The sequence below is a fragment of the Camelus bactrianus genome, chromosome 35 (assembly GCF_048773025.1).
Source record: "Camelus bactrianus isolate YW-2024 breed Bactrian camel chromosome 35, ASM4877302v1, whole genome shotgun sequence".
NCBI classification, from domain to species: domain Eukaryota; kingdom Metazoa; phylum Chordata; class Mammalia; order Artiodactyla; family Camelidae; genus Camelus; species Camelus bactrianus.
Window position 1 is genome coordinate 3369924 of NC_133573.1, and position 16820 is coordinate 3386743.

The window sequence follows — 16820 nt, forward strand, 5'->3', positions numbered from 1 at the left end:
AACTATCTTTCTAAAATGGACGGTCACACGTTTCACCCTGGGAGAGGGAAGCCTGGAGGATGTCACATACTCATGCCTTCAGCTCGTTTTTAACTGAACAAAGCCCTGCTTTCAACACTGTAATCCCTCTCACTATAAAAACACGTGACATCATCAAGCACCGCCATCATGACACCTGAAAGTGTTCAAGGAAATTACCTGGGGCAGAAACACTGAGGGAGGTGACGGAAGCTCCCTCAGCACTGACGCTCCCTTTTGCAGACTTCACCAGGAGAAGCTGGGCTTTACGGCCGGAGGCTCTCAGCCAGGGGAGCAGCGCAGAAGCCACTGAGCTGGTCCTGAGGGAGCGGGAAAGGGAGAGGAGGGCAGCCCAGGGGTCACGGGGCAGGGAAAGCGGGGGATTGGGGACGAGGGCTGCAGCCCCGCTCGGAGGCCAGCCCCAGCCCCAGCTGCCCCGTCCGGGTCCGCAGACCCCGCCGTCCCGGGACACAGCCCGCCCAGGGACGGGGATGGGCCGGCAGCTGAGGAGAGGAAGCCCGGGAGGAGAGGACTCGCGGGCGGGAGAGGGGAAGGGACGCCAGCCGCAGACTGAGGGGAGACCGGCGGGGGCGAGAAGCGGCAGGTGCACACCTGGCCCTGGACAGGTGTGGCCTGGGCGCCGGGCAGGTGTCGCGGGCAGAGGGGTCCTGGCCCGAGCAATATAGCTGAACACACGCTGACTCGTGCCCTCACGGGCTGTGACACGTGGACCGCCCTCCCGCAGCCGCCTGAACATTTCCCGTGAGCCCCCCACCTTGCACTTCCACAGCCGGAGGCCCCGGCCCCGGGGCAGGAGCTAAAGGCTTACCGGGCGACAAAGCTGAGAAGACTTTGGGGCCGATCCCCGGCTCCGAGCTGGAGCTTCCAACCCGCGGTCCACCTGGCACTGACTGCGCATGCGCAGGAGGGCCAGCGATCCTCTGGTTTCTGTGAGAGAAGCTGCGGAAGTGAGGGAGGGAGAAGATGGGAGGAGGAGAGGAGGAGGGGAAAAGTGGAGGGAGACAGATGGACAGGAAGTGCAGAGAGAAGGGAGGGATCTGGAGAGGGGAGGGGAGTAGCAGAGATGGAGAGAAAAAGGTTTACCTCTGGGGGCATCCTGAAACAGAAGTCAGTCCTGCCTCTGTACCCTTCTCTAACACTTCAAGGCCCGTAGCTCAAATTTTCCCTCCCTGGCCCAGCCCTCCAGCCGAGGCCTCTGCAGAACCCCTACGGGATCACACCCGTTGCTCTGGGAACCAAGGACCCGCGGGTGTTGCCGCTCAGAACTACCTTGGGAAGAGTATATATTCCCCTTTTACACGCTGGGAAACAGGCAACCAAGATCTCTGTCTTAGCTCCACTGTTCCAGGTGTTGGGCTGGTGGGGAGCGGGAGGTACAGGATCAGAGCCCCAGACAGAGCAGACTGCCTGAGTGTTGGTGCATAGTCCCCATCCCTCCTGACTAAACCACACCCCACCCTAGTGGAACCATCAAGGGCTCACAGCAGTTCCCTGGGTGTGGGAGACCTGTCCTCAAATCCAGTGCCCAGCTTGCTAGGTAGATAGGAGTGTTACCGAGTCCAAATTCATTCTCCTCAGTGCAGGACAGGCCAATAAGTTCAGAGACCAGGTGTTGGGGCATGGAATAGCAAGTTTCTGTATACCTTGATGGCAAACAAATATCCTGGAAAACCATCTCCCCAAGTCAGAATTCAGGCTCCTTTCCTACGTGCTTGGTTGTAGCAAACTTCTTGGTGAAGGAATTCTTTTTTGTTAGAATCCTTTGTTCTTGCTGCTATCTGCCTGAGTCAAATCTCTGTAAACCTCCAGCAAAACAAACGTTATTTTCTTTTCTGCAACTTGTTATCTTTATATGAATGGAAAAGTGTTAAATATCCTTAAAGCTCAGATCCTTCAGAATAGGTTCTCCTGTATATTTCAGGCTCTAAGCAACACTGTTTCACAAGCAAGATGAAGCCTAGGAGACAGAGCACAGGGTTAAATTCAAAGGAAAAGATCTAGTATGGAGTCAGTTTTGTTCTTTTCTATTACCCGGGCAGAAGGCACTTGAGGATTTAAACCCTTTAAGTTAAAAATACGTAAAAGTTTAAAGGAATTTACATACATAGGTGGGAATGTGCATAGCCTATCTGGAAAAGCACACGAAGGATAATAAACAGTGGCACCTCCAGGGAGGGCTGAAAGAACAGAGGGTGAGGGAAAACTTCTTTCACTTGTGTATTTTTGTGCTCTGTTTGAATTTTTTTAACCATATGCGTGTATTTCTTTTTCAGTTAAAAAAATTGTAATGGAGCAAAGGAGTAACAAGCTCAGCAAATAGAGCAGCCATAGACTCACTGAGCCATCACTTTTAATTTAAGCCAGGATATATTTATTGAGTCTCTCCTATGTGCCCAGTGCTGTTTTAATACTTCTTTTATTATTTTTATTATTATTTTAATTTTAATTTTAATTTTTATTTTTATTTTATAAAATAATTACATACTATCTCTCACCCCTGCCCAACGCTGGTGGAAAACCGAGTTTTTCTTGAGTTGTTTTACAAGGAGTAGAGGTGAGTTATAAACAGAACGCATCTTCCGGGCAAAACAGTCGAAGTGGTTTTCCAGCACGCCAGACAGCTATGAAGGGTTTGCAATAGAGGTGCCCAGAAGCTGAGAGAGAAAGCCTCCAGGACCCTACAACAAGCTGCCCAAAGTGCCTTCTCCATGGCACTACTGAAATAGGAAAGAACAAATCTGACTCCATGTTAGATCTGTTCTTTTGAGTTTAACCCTGTGCCCTGTTTACTACGTTTAGTCTTGTTGGTTCTGCACCTTTTGTAAAACAATGTTACCTAGAACCTGAAATATACAGGAGACCCTATTCTCAAGGCTCTGACTTTGAATGATATTAACACTTTTCCATTCATATAAAGATAACATGTTAAAGAATAGAAAATAACATTTGTTTGTTGAAGGTTTACACGGATCTGACCCAGGCGAAGAGCTGCAAGAACAAAAGACTCTAACAACAAAGAATTCATAAACCAAGTTTGCAACAACCAAGCATTCCTGCTTCCCCTTTTTAATATAAAAAGAGCCTGAATTCTGATTTTGGGGAATGGTTTTCCAGGACATTAGACTTCCATCTTCTCAGCTGGGTTTCCAAATTAAAGTCGCTATTTCTTGCCCCAAAACCTGGTCTCCCGATTTATTGGCCTGTAATGCACGAGCAGAACAAGTCTGGACTTGGAAACACAAACATACATTGAAAGTACCCATTTGGTATATTAAATGACCTGCTTCCACTCGTCTTCCTGACGTTTTCTTCTCTTGACAACTCCTGCTATGTTTATGAAAACCCTGTCATGTGGACACATTTACATCTCTAGCCACTACCCTTCCAGGTAAGAACTGATGCCAAGAAGTCAACGGAAGTTGCTAGAATGTATTACCTGGCGAGAAAAGAGCAGATGTTGTTACTGGCTTATGTTCAGGAGCAGGCTGGGACACCTGACAAGATGTCATAAGTACGGACAGACAGCTGGCACCAAAGGAGAAGCTTCTAAGCCTCCATGAGGGACTTGTTGGATAGGAAGGAAAAGTCCCAACCTATAGCTCTGATCCCACCACTAGCTTCCTGGGCGAGGCTGGACAAGTCACTTAAATTCTCTAGGCCCGTGCTGTCCACCATGGGAGCCACCAGCCACATTCAGGATTATGAAGTTATTCTGTAGCCAGACAGAATTATAAATACACATTTTATTGCAAAGGTACAGCAAGTATAATATTTAAAAACATTATTGGTTATCTTGCCCTAACGAGTTATTTTTGTATGTCTAGATTTCTGTGGTTTGCAATGCCTGCGACTAATGTTTCCCTTACAGTGAGTTATTTTGAAATTATAAGTTACTGGACACAGTACCCTCATATCACACTTGAAAAAAAATTGATCCACATAAGCAAGGTGATCTGACTTGGTAGTTATGAGCAGGGGCTCTGGGGTCAGCCTGCCTGAGTATAAATTCTCACTCTGCCTCCAGGGGGTTCTGTGCGAATCTTGGAAAAATTGTTGTTGTTGTTGTTGTTGTTGTTGTTGTTGTTGTTGTTGTTGTTGTTGTTATTTGTGCCTCTTTTTCCTTACCTTTTAAATAGCGAGGAATATGTAGACTCTATCTCGTACCGTGTTGCCAGGATTAAATGAGTAAACGTCTGTGCTGCCCACTTCCCTGGGTTTCAGCATTCTCCAGGCAATCAGTGTCAAACTCAGAGGCATTCTACACTGTCTTCGTCAGTCTGGGATGCTGTAACAAATTACCATGGGCCGGGTGGCTTAAACAACCAGCATGTTCCTTAAGTTTTGGAGGCTGAGGTCAATGCATCTGGAAGATGATAGCCTTCATGTCTCGAAGATGGCTGTCTTCCCACTATCTTCATGGGCCAGAAAGAAGCAAGCAATCTGGGGCCCTTTATAAGGGCACTAATCCCATTCATGAGGGCTCTACTCTCATGAGCTTATTTTATCCTAGTAATCACTTCCCAAAGGCCCCGCTTCCCAATACCATCACTCTGGGAGTTGGGGTTTTGACATATGGATTTTGAGGGAATGCAAACATTCAGTCCACACATCGGCTAACTCTCCCCAACATGCAATCATCAAATCTGTAGCTCATTTCAAAGTAATGATTATATCTCTCTGCCCATTTCCATTCCTGCATCCACTAACATTGAAGCACTGTTATATTTTATTCCTTATTTTTCTGGTAGAGATTTAATTGATTCCTCTACTCCAATGCTCTCCTCACACCAAACAGTCCTATTAACAGCCCTGCCAGGAAGGTTTTCCTTAAAACACCTTCCCACTCTACCTGGTTGTTTTTTAGGTGTAAATGTCAGAATCCTCTCCACACCCCAGCCTAGAACTTTAATCCCTTACACTACCGCTCACTATGTTATTTTTCTATTACCACTGTAACAAACTTCCATAAGCTCAACAGCTTAAACCAGCACAGATTTATCACCTTATGGCTGTGGAGGTCAGAGATCCAACACAGTTCTCATTGAGCTAAATTCAAGTTGCCAGCAGGGTTCCTTCCTTCTAGAGGATCTAGAAGAGAATGTTTCCTCATTTTTGTTTCTTTTTTTTCCAGTTTCCAGAGGTCACCCACCTTCCTTAGCTTGTGTCCCACGACTTCCTCCATTTTCATGGCCAGCAGCCTTTCTGAACACTGCTCCATGGCTACACCTCCCTCTGATTTTAAACTCAGCTGGGCTATGTCTTCCATTTTAAAGACCCCTGTGATTACATTGGGCCCACCTGGACAATCCAGGCTACTCACCCTATTGTCTCATCTCAGGATCCCCTTCTCCCCTCCCATTCAGGCATTATGTATGTGGCTGTGACACTCACCTTGTGTGACATTTCCTCCTATGAGCAATTTAAGGTTCAAGGCACTTATGAATGACTTTTTGTTTTTCTTCCTTAGTCATTCTACCTTCAGTATGTGTGGTGAGATTATATGAATCCTTTTTATTTGTGGCCCTCCACTAAACTTTAATAATGTATCATGGGTTTAAAAGGCTAATAGAGAATTTAGAATACAGAAATCCTCTAAGATATTTCTCCGAATATATCTGTCATCCCTTTTGCCATGTACAGAAACATGTCACTGTTGGCTAACCTGTGGCGGGGGAGGAACATGATTCTGCCACCACACTCCCCTCGTTCCCACCAATTTGATGATCGGTTAACCAAGGATCTATGCTCCCCGCTTCACTCACTTCCTCCTCCTTTCCACTGACTATCCTGTTCCCACTGCTTCCTTCATTAACCACATCAGGATTTCATGACCATATTCTTCTCTAAATAAAATGGATATCTTGCATCTAATGTCTGATAACTGTTCTTATTGTATATGCACACACTGACCTACACATAACCCCACCCATCTGTTTATTTTCCTGGTATCTTCCAGAGGAATCAGTTCCATGATGATGATGATGATGATGATACTGACAGTGATGACAGGGGCCTCTCAAGGATTCTGACAAAGAGGGAATCAACAAAGGGAGGGAATCATTGCAAAATTGCCCCAGAAACAGGCTTAAAAGTAAATAACTGCTAAAGTGTTTAATGGAATTGTCTAATATTTAACTATTTTTAAAACTTGATAACACTGAATTTAAAATTTTAATGGGAATTTTCATTCACCCCTAACCAAGATTCAACTCTAGGACCAAAATCTAAGGATTTCTATCTTCTAACAAATTGTCCACTAGCCTTTTAAACACTTGATCCTTTAAAAAGTGTAAGTGCTGGGCTGAAAATAAGCAGGATTCATATAATCTCACCAGACACAGTGAATGTGGAAAGACCAAGGAAGAAAAACAAAAAGCCATTCATAATGTCTTGAAACTTACATTGCACACAGGAGAAAATGTTAGCCACCGTGAGTGTCACACCAACATGACGCCTGAGTGGGATGGGGAAGCTGATCTTCCTCATCAGACATTTATGCTGATTTGTTAGATGCCAACACAGTTTCCTCATTGGATTTGCTTCTAATAAGTATGGAAGAGTTTAGGCTCTACCAAGTGCAGACTAAACATTTTCCCCTGCTGTCAGGTCACTGGACTGAATGTCCCCGCAAGAAGGATATTATTATGTTTCATAGGGAAGTCTTCCTGAGAAGTAATAGGCTTTTCGAGGGCAGAACTGCAGGTTCGGGCATGGAGGGCTGGAGGAGGGCTAGAGGGGACACTGGAAAAACAGCAGGAGTGAGTTCAGATACTGCTGCTCAGGTCCCCAAAGTCAGCAGTGCTATCTTTAAGGATATGTCATTCTCCCAAAAGTTCCATGAGTGAAGGAGCCTGTGAACACTAAGCAGGCTTTTAAGACACAGCAGCACATAATTTGCATCACAACTCAATTACAGTATGTTTTCATATTTGGAAACTAATTAGCCCTTTGTTCTTTGAAACTGCAGCAGTAGTAATAGAAACAAAAAAGACTGAGCCGTCTTGGAGACAACAATCAATAAACAATTCTAAATCTGCAGGATTCCTTGACAATATGCAAGCAATGAGATAGATGTGTGCTGCAGATACCTCTTACTGCAGGTCTCACTCCTGCAAAGCATTGAACTAGTTTTCTCAGCAGACAGAGGGAACCAAGTCAAGATGCCTAATCTTGAGAGGTTTACTATATGGCAGGAAAGATCAGACAAGTTCATAAAGCCAAATATGAATAAATGTAATCAAATATTATGAAATGTGAATGGAGCACAGATGAAAGAGAAATTACTTTCACCTGGGATCTAGAGAGACCTCTTCAGAAAATGTGTCTTGGGGGATAGCCAAAGACATGGGTGGAATTTTGGCAGAAGAGGATGTAAGGAATTTAAAAACTGATTCTAAAATTCATATAAAAATGCAAAGGATCCCAAATATCCAAAACAACTTTGAACAAGAAAAACAAATTTGGAAGACTTACACTATCCAATTTTCAGACTTTTTTCATAAACTACAGTAATCAGAAAGTATGGTGTTGGTGCAAAACAGGGAAATAGAATAATGGAACAGAATAGAAAGTTCAGAACTAAACGAACACTTATATAGACTGATTCTCAAAAGGATGCAGTGGAGAAAAGGATCTTTTCTACAAGTAGTGCTGGAATTGTTAGATAGTGATATGCAAAAAAAAAATGAACTTTGATCCACACCTCACAAAATATACAAAAATTAATTCTAAGTGGATCATAGATCTTACTAAGAAATCTAAAACTATAAAACAGCTAGGAGAAAAAGCATAGGCTTAAACTTTATGATCTTGGGTTTGGCAAATATTTCTTTGCTATGACACCAAAAGTATAATCTATTTTAAAAAAAGTAACTGATAGAATGAACTTTACAAAAATGAAGACTCTTCAAAGCTCTTCTAAACACTGCAAAGCAAATGAAAAGACAAGCCATAGACAGAAGCTATTTGCAAATCATATATCTGGTAAAAGTCTTTCTTTGTGTCTGATCCAGAATAAAAAGTTTTCAAAACTCAATAATAATGCAAACACCTGAATGAATGAATGAGGCCAGAAAACACACTTCAGTAAAGATATCCAGAAGGATAATAAGCATATGAAAAGATGCTGATTAAAGATGCCATTAGTCATTAGAGAAATGCTTTTAAAAACCACAGTGAGATAGTAGTACACATACATACTAGAATGTGTACGATTAGAAAGACGGACCTTACAAAGTGCTGGCAAGGAAATAGAGCAACCAGAACTGATACACACCACGAGGAATTTACAATAGCACAACCATTTTGGAAAACTGTTTAACAGTTTCTTTAAAAATGGTAAACAACTATCTGCCATATAAGCCAGATATTCCTCATCTGATGCTTTACAAAATAAAAGCATATGTCCATACAAAGATTTGTAACCAAATATTCACTGCAATATTATTTATAATAGCTCAAGTTGTAAACAACCCATGCATCCATCAAGAAGTAAATGAAGAAACAAAGGATGGTCTATCCAAACACTGCTCACAATAACCTATTCAGGAAAAACTCAGCACTAAGCAATACTCTGCTATAAGAAAAATAAGCTATTAATACAGGAACACAGATGACTCTGAAAATAATTACACTGAATGAAAGAAGTCAGAAAACATAGTGTAGATACTGCATGAATCCATTCATACAACGATCTTGAAAATGCAAACCAGTATGTTGTGATAGAAAGCAGATCAATGGTTTCCAGGGGAATAGATGGGGAGGGAGGGAGGGACAACAAAATGCAGGAGAAGAGTTTTGTGGGTGATGGGTATATTCACTGTCTTGAATGTGGTCATGGTTTTTTGGGGATACACTTATGTCAAAATGTATCAAGTTGTACACTTTAAATGTGTGAAAATTATTTTGCCAAGTATACCTCAAAGCTGTCTTAAGAAAAATGGCACTTCTGTCCTGACACAACTCAGGGCCTGATTGGAGTGAGATGATCAGTCCCTCAACCTGTCTGCCTAACGGGAAGGTAGAAAACCTCTTACGGAAGATAAGATATGGATTTTTCATTTGCAATGTCTGCCATGTAATAAAGAATTTCTAGACATGCAACATGTCAAGACTATATGATGGATAAAATGAGAATAATAAATATTAGACAAAGGATGCAAACCCCAGGTGATGTAGGCATCAGAGTTACCAATAAAGGCTATAAAATACTTTTAATACATTCAAGAAAATAAGGAAGTGATGGGAGAATATATAACAGAGTCAAGACTTTCACCAGAGAAATATACTGGAATGTATTTTTAAGAAAAATCAAACAGATACTCTAGAACTGAAGCTTTCAGCTCTGGAAACAGGTAAACAGAGCTAATTAGGATCCCTTTTAAGTAAAACATTCAGTAATGCCGGATAAAATACAACAAAATAACACAGAGCTAACTATGGAGAGAGAAGTTCCCAGGTGACAATACAAAGAGGACACTTAATGCCAAAATGGTAATCTTGTGAGCTGATGCCACCGCACCCTGGAGGGAAGGGGTTTTCATCTGCACATAAATAGGGATACAATGTCCATTTAGGAAACAGGGTCCATACCTGATGTAGAAGAGTCTTCCTTTATAGAAACCTCTGCATAAGACGTATTGGAAGACTTGCCTCTTCACTGAAACGGAGACTCAAAGTTCTCCACATGTGCACACAGGAAAGGGGTGAAACAACTGGTTCTCTAGGGAAAAACAAAGTCTCCCTTAAAAAAATCTAATCTCCACGCCCCTGCTTTATATGAATGTGGAATCCAAATTGATACTCCACTGAAGATTCCGGAATTCCCAAGCCAAAAAATATAATAATTCAAGGTTGATCATATCACCTGGAGCCTTAGGATAAGCAACACAAAATTGTTCTCTAGGGAAACTTTAAAAACCAAGATTTAAGGGACAATCATAGGGAAAAAAATGTACTCACTATAGAGAAGCTCCCACAACTCTACACACACACAGACACACAACTAAAAACAGAAGGAAATCAGTGCCACTGGGAAGAAAGATCTAACCACAAAACACAAGATGATTAATATTCCAGAGCCTAAAATTATGAAACAATCTAAGAGAGAGCATAAAAGAAGTATGACTGAATCATTAAAAGTTAAAATGAATCTTATATAACATAATGAACAATCAGGACATCATGAAAAAGAAAACAGATCAATTTTTAAAGAACAAAACAGAACTTATGGAAACAAAATATAGATATCATTTGGTATATAAAATTCAATGAATGGGTTAAGTAACATTTTAATCTTCAATATCTAGGGTGTTCATTAAAATTCAACAGTAATCTCTAAAGTAATTGTTTAAAAAGAGAATAAAAATAAAGAAGTCAAAATGAAGAACGCAAAATAGGCCGGTCACTATTCTAAGTTCTTCATTTATTTTATCACTTAATGCTCACAGTCTTTGAGACGGATATTACCACTTTTTGTACATGAAGAAAGTGAGTCTCAAAGGGATTACATATACTGGTTACATGGTTAGCAAGGGAGGGAACCAAGCCCCAAGCCCGGATAGGCTGTCTCTAGACGCCATGCTCTTAACCATGACTGCAAGGTATATAACAGGCAGGAGAAAAGCAGAGCAAAGAAAATAGAATTCACAAAACAAGATGCCAGAAATAAAACATCATCACTAATCACAATGTATTTAGATGAAATAAATAATGAGTTAAAAGGTTTACAGATTTCATTTGTTTACCTGAGACAAAGCAGAATTAAAACTTAAAACTGGTTGAAAGCTTAGAAGAATAACAGAAAGAAGTCAAAAGTTAGAGCCAGAAAAAGAGACACCTGAGAAATACTAATCAATGGAAAGGGAATCACTCAAGCCTCCCTCAGGTTCATAGGTACCTGAAACCCACCTTGGCCTGACACTTACCAGCTCTGTGCCTGAGGGAAACTCTCAGTCCCCCGGAATCTTCGTTCACTCACCTGTGAATGTAAGGAACGATCCCTCCTTCCATTCGGCCAATTTGTATTGACTGCTGTGCCACGGGTACAGGTCAAGCCACCTGAGGTCCGTCAGTGAACAAATAAGGATCCTTGTCCCTGTAGGACTGAGGAGGAGCAGAACATAAACTACAGTCGTGACAGTCATGTGAAATATATGGTATTCTAGAAGGTGATAGAAATAATATGATCAGGGAGAGGGGGTTTCTGGGGCAGAGACAAGGGGAAGGCAGTTTCCAGGTTAAAATGAGATGGCCAGAGCTGGGCTCACTGAGGACCTTGAGAAGGGGGTGCTAGTTGCTGAGCTCCCTCTAACACAGCACCGCACACTGGGTGACGTGAACCACAGAGGCTCACTGTCTCACAGCCCTGGGGGCGGGGAGTCTGCAGGCAGGGTGTCAGCAGGGCAGGCTCCTCCTGAGGGCTGGGAGGGAGAGGCTGGTCCAGGCCTCTCTCCTTGGCTTGGAGACGACCGTCTTCTCTCCACATCTCATCACGTCATCTCTCATGTACACGTGTCTCTCTGTCCACATTGCCCCTTTTATCCGGACACAAGTCATACTGGATTAGGGCCCACCCTAATGACCTCTTCTTAACCAATAAAATCTGCAACAACCTTATTTCCAAATGGGGTCATGTTCTGTAGTCCTGGGGTTTAGGACTTCAGCATATGAGTTGGACAGAGACCATCCAGGGCAACAGGCCTGTGGGTGCATGTCTGATATCCCCAAGGGACAGCAGGGAGGACAGTGTGGCTGGAGCGGAGTGAGCCAGGGAGAAAACCGGAGATGAGTTCAGCTTGGGGAGGGGGAGGAAAGCTGTAAGGTCACCATAAGGACTCTCGCTTCTTCACTGAGTGAAATGAGAAGCCATTGCAGGATTTTGAGCAGAGAAGATCACACCCAGGGTCTCAATCATGCCTGACTTAGGTGATGAGGATGAAAATATTTAGGCTTTTCAGCTGATAATAGTTAGACTACATGTTGGACTTTGAGTTGATTGTGTAGTAAATGAGACTCTGGAGGGTGTTGGGATGAGGTGGATGCATTTTGCATGTGGGATGGACAAGAACCAGTGGGGCCAAAGGGAAGAACGCGGTAGAATAATGGCCCACAATATGTCCACGGTCTGATCCCTAGAACCTAGGAATGTCACTGTGCATGGCAAAAGGGACTCTGCAGGTGTGACTGTCAAGGACCTTGGGATGGCAGATCACTGTGGGAAAGCAAACGTCATCACGGAGGTCCTTAGGGGAGAGAGGCAGATTGGTCAGAGACAGAGATGTGATGTGGCAGCAGAAGTCACAGTGACACAGGGCCCTGGGCCAAGGAGTGTGAGCACCTCTGCAAGCTGGGAAAGGTAGTAAGATGAATCTTTCCGAAGAGCCTCAGTGTGGAACGTAGACTTGGCCACACGTTGGTTTTAGCCCACTGACATTGACTTTGCATTTCTGCACCCTAGAACAGTAAGACAATGGATGTGTGTTACTTTAAGCCACTGAGTCTGTGGTCCTTTGTTACAAAGGCAATAGGAAAAGAGCTCAGGAACCAACATGAACATGAACCCCAGGCTGCCTGCTGTGCTGGCAGGAAGTCCTTTGTCTCTGATCCTGGGGGAGTGTCCTGTCTTCTGGCAGCATCCACAGACTACCTCATGCTAACCTGGCAGCTTGCAGGGGTCAAATCTTAACCCTGCACAGTTCTTGATATTTAGTTAATAAAAAAGATGGTGTCATCATGGGTATTTTTCCATCTTTTAAATACACTTCAGTATTCTAATTGAGAGACTGAGTAAATAGTTTTCAATCTTAATAATAAATAACTGTGGTTTTATTTGGTTACTTAAATTATGAATAATAATATTCACATTAGTAAAAGTTATTAAAATCAACATTTTTCAATGAAAATATCAAATTTCTTTTTGCATGAACATGTATTAACTACAAGAAATGTTCCTTGCTTTCTTCTACGATTTAGTGTTAGAGTCTTAAAGAATAATATTTTCCTCAAAAGATATTATGGTGAGGGGATTTCTTTTGGTGGTACAGTTCCTACATCAAATCTGGTGCATGGCTCAGGCCACTGGGAACCTAGAGATGATAGAAATAAGGAGGCATTATAAACACAGAACAATTTTTAAAGGAATTAAAAAACTGGATGTGTGAAAACAAAGAATCAGAGAATATTCTGGTGAAATAAAAGTATTTTTCAGCTTAAGCAAGACACTGGGTGAATAAATCTAAAATGAAAAAAACACCCAGAGATTAGCAGCGAATCATGCATGCAGTGTGACTGATCAAAACCAAGTTGTTTCCAAACCAGTGTGCAGGCTTGATGCCTTCATGAATCAAATCTGAGTGGCACCAGGTCACCTGGAATACATGTTGATGAGGTATTTATAAGCCCTTCAACATCCCAGCTCAAAGCCCACACACGAGCCATAAGACCATCACCTACACATCTGCAAAACACACAGCATGGTGAATAGCACTTTTGTTGTTCAGGAGCCGGTGGCAGGGCACTGTGAGCAGACAGATATACAGGGACAAAGAGACACAGAGGCACTTCCCCTCACTCAGCTGATAAACTTCCGTGCATTCCTGGGGACAGGATTGTCATAAAATGCACCATGGATTGATCCTCCTCCTAGGAAAGGAACGGTAGGGCTGTCCTCAGGTTTGAGCAAGGGTGGCCGGAGGATCTCAGAAGATCTGTTTCAGAACAACCAATAGAATTTTCGGCCACCGTGACCACGAGAGACAAGTCTCCTGCCATCCCGGTAGGCACCTGGGCTCCTGACAAAAGCTGGGCTCAGTAAAGGGTTGAGTAGAAGGCACAGACCTGAGGGATGCCCCAGCAAGAGACAGGAGGTAGGGCCTGGTTTATACTGCTCTGGGTGTATCCCAGCCTAATCCGAATTCGAAATCAGAAATTTGCAAAACAGCAGAGCTGGGATGGATCATCTACTCCAGACTCCTCACCTTACAGTTAAAAGTGTGGCAGCCCTGAGAGGCAAAGCAACGTGCTAAAGGCAGAGCGTGGAAGTGGCAGCGCCAGATAAAATGCACCGTGCCAACCGCTGTTCAAGGACGCTGACACTGAGTATGGGGCCAAGGTTTCCAACGAGGAGAATGAGACAGTGTAAATACTTTGTTCCTCCCAAAACCCCAAATATTTTTTAATGGCACAAAACTCACCTTAACTAGCTCTTTTCTGAGGGGGCTGTCTTCTGCTTCTTCATCTTTCTGTCTGTCTCCATTTCTCTCTCTCAGACACAAACACATCCAATTTTGTGAAAGAGGACTTCCTGCCATACAAAGACAGAATTCATATCTTCAGAAAGACACCTGACAAACCACGTTTCTCAATTCAAGTCTTTGTGTGAGGTCTGGGCAACTGGCTTATTTTCTAGAAATATTGGTGATTCGAAAATCAGGAGATCATCTTCCCCAAAGGAAGAGTTCTGGTCCGTGTTGATGAAGTTGGGGATGTCACATTTCATGAGCCCGTTCGGCTCCTCCTCTGGCCACCTGCTGCATCTGATGGCTTCCTGGAGCCGAATATCACTGTAAAGGGCTATGGTTGGGATACCAGCTTTGGCCTTGTCCAAGCGGTCCACTTCATTGATGTAGCAGTGAAAGAGGGACCTAGATTCGTCATTGTGCTGCCAGAGAACACCTTGAGCACCAGCGGTCTTCCAAAGTCTGACACAAAGCTGTTCAGTCTGAATCTGTTCTCGGGAGACTCTGCATTGCTATAAAGAAAACTGAAATAAAATATCGCTCACACTCTTGCTCGGTGACCTGAAGAATCATAGTTTTTGCCATCTACTGAGAGCAAATCCCTGCACAGAGCATGCTGACAAGCACTGGAAGTGAGACATCACTTCTGAACACATACAATTAAACCCAAGGCAAAAGTCTCAAGTGAGGGTCCTTGGACCATCCTGAAAAGACATCACTCCCTGAGAATCCTCAATATTGGTGCCTCGCACACCAGTGTTTCTCAGTGGGACACTCAGATCATCTTCATCAGGATTAGGTAAAGTGATTCTTAAAATGCAGAATTCTGGTGTGCAGACCCTCAGAGTCTCCAGAGGTAGGGACCGGTAGTCTGTATTTTCATAGCCACCAAGATCACTAAACATGCTCAGGTTTAGCACCACGGTCTACATCGGGTCACCTGAGCATCGACAATGCTGTCTCACGGGGTGGGGGGGCATGTGTGTCAGGGTGCTGTCCTACCCACGTGACTCCCCTGATTCTCAGAAATCACAGTGCAGCCCCATTGGTCAAGAAATACCATTTCACAATGCATACGCAAGGCACCCGACTGACAGATAAAATCAGTGATAGGAGAGGGGACAAAACTCAGGTTCCTCATCGCTTGTTTCACTTAGTGTGGGAGGAATGATCAATTCAAGGGTAATAAATTAGTGAATGAGTGAATAAGATGACTCTCGTTAGTCCCACGAGTGCCTGGAAGAGCGAGCCTGGGCACACTGAGAACCATAACAGCCCATCTACTTAATTGCCATCCTCCCCAGATCTATGTAAAATTTACTTCCACCCAGGCAGTGATTCCTGAAGGGCAAGAATCATGTCTGAACACAGTCTTAAATCCAGAACAGAACCTGACAACAATTAGGCTCTGGAGTCTGTGTTTAGCGAGTGTGGAATCTCAGTGATTTCAGCTCTTACACCTTTCCTTCCCATCCCACCCCTCACGATATGGCCCTTATGACCAGCTCTCCCGGGGCTGCGGCCACGGAACCCATTTACAGGACTGGAAGAATCTGATCATATAAACCACCCCCCAGATTATCATCAAGAGTCACCTGCATTTCAGGGATCAGTAACCCCAGAAGCTTTGCAGTTCAGGCAGCTGAGGGATTTTTATATCAGCTCTGTCTTCTACTGTGACTGCCTGGGTGACATCAGACAAGGAATTCTCAAAAGCCTGAGCTTTTCCTTTCAGGAATAATCTAATTAACAAATCTCGTTGACCACTCAACAAATGTGATGTGAAGATCAATGATTTACACAGGAGTACAACATTCAGTAGGTCGTGGGTTTAGAATCAGAGAAAAATCATTTGAGAAAGATTGACAGAATGTAGCTTTAATGCAAATTTAAGTATTCTTACCTTTCAGTAAATCATCTTCTTCCCCAATTTATCACTTCACCCAAGATTAAAATATGTTTGAGAACAGGGATTTGTGTGCCAGCAATCTGGGACCCAATAACCTAAAATGTCACCTAGGAAAAAGAGGGGAGTAACACATTTTTAAAAAGCATGGTGAGGACGGCGGGGCCATCCCCCAACTCCAGACTAAGAAGCTCTAAGTAATAGATTTCCTGCCTGCCTGGGGCATCAGCTGATGTGAAAACCCACCCAGAAAACTCAGTCCAGCAGCTCTTCCGTAACACAGGCTACACTTCCTCAGAATTAAGAATTGCGTCCAGTAACCACTTCGGTGAAGAATAAACACAAAGGAGAACAAGAGAGTTCTGCCCCTCCCCAGGGGAGAGCCCAGACCTTGGGCTGCATGCACTGCGCCCACCTCCCAGGAGAAGGATAAACTGGAGAAGGGCTTTCTGCGAAACTGCGGCAGCAAAGATTGAGATGGGAACAAATTGACCAGCTGGCCAGGGACAGCCCCCTTCGTCACTGCCTTGGCAGCTGCCTCCGTCCCCTCAGCACATCCTGCCCACCTCCGGTGGGTAAGCTGTCAGGGAAACTGTGCTTTGCGACCTGGGGCAAAAGAGGCTGCCCCCAGGGCAAGC

General features: G+C 43.6%; 1 long non-coding RNA gene across 1 annotated transcript; it reads right to left on the minus strand.

Moving 5' to 3' along the window:
* Window positions 1-208: 208 nt before the first annotated feature.
* On the minus strand, window positions 209-4319 carry LOC141576056 (uncharacterized). Its single transcript, XR_012504285.1, has 3 exons — window positions 4165-4319; window positions 848-1076; window positions 209-338 (listed from the first exon to the last, which is right to left on the minus strand). It is a non-coding gene; the product is annotated as an uncharacterized LOC141576056 (long non-coding RNA).
* Window positions 4320-16820: the final 12501 nt, after the last annotated feature.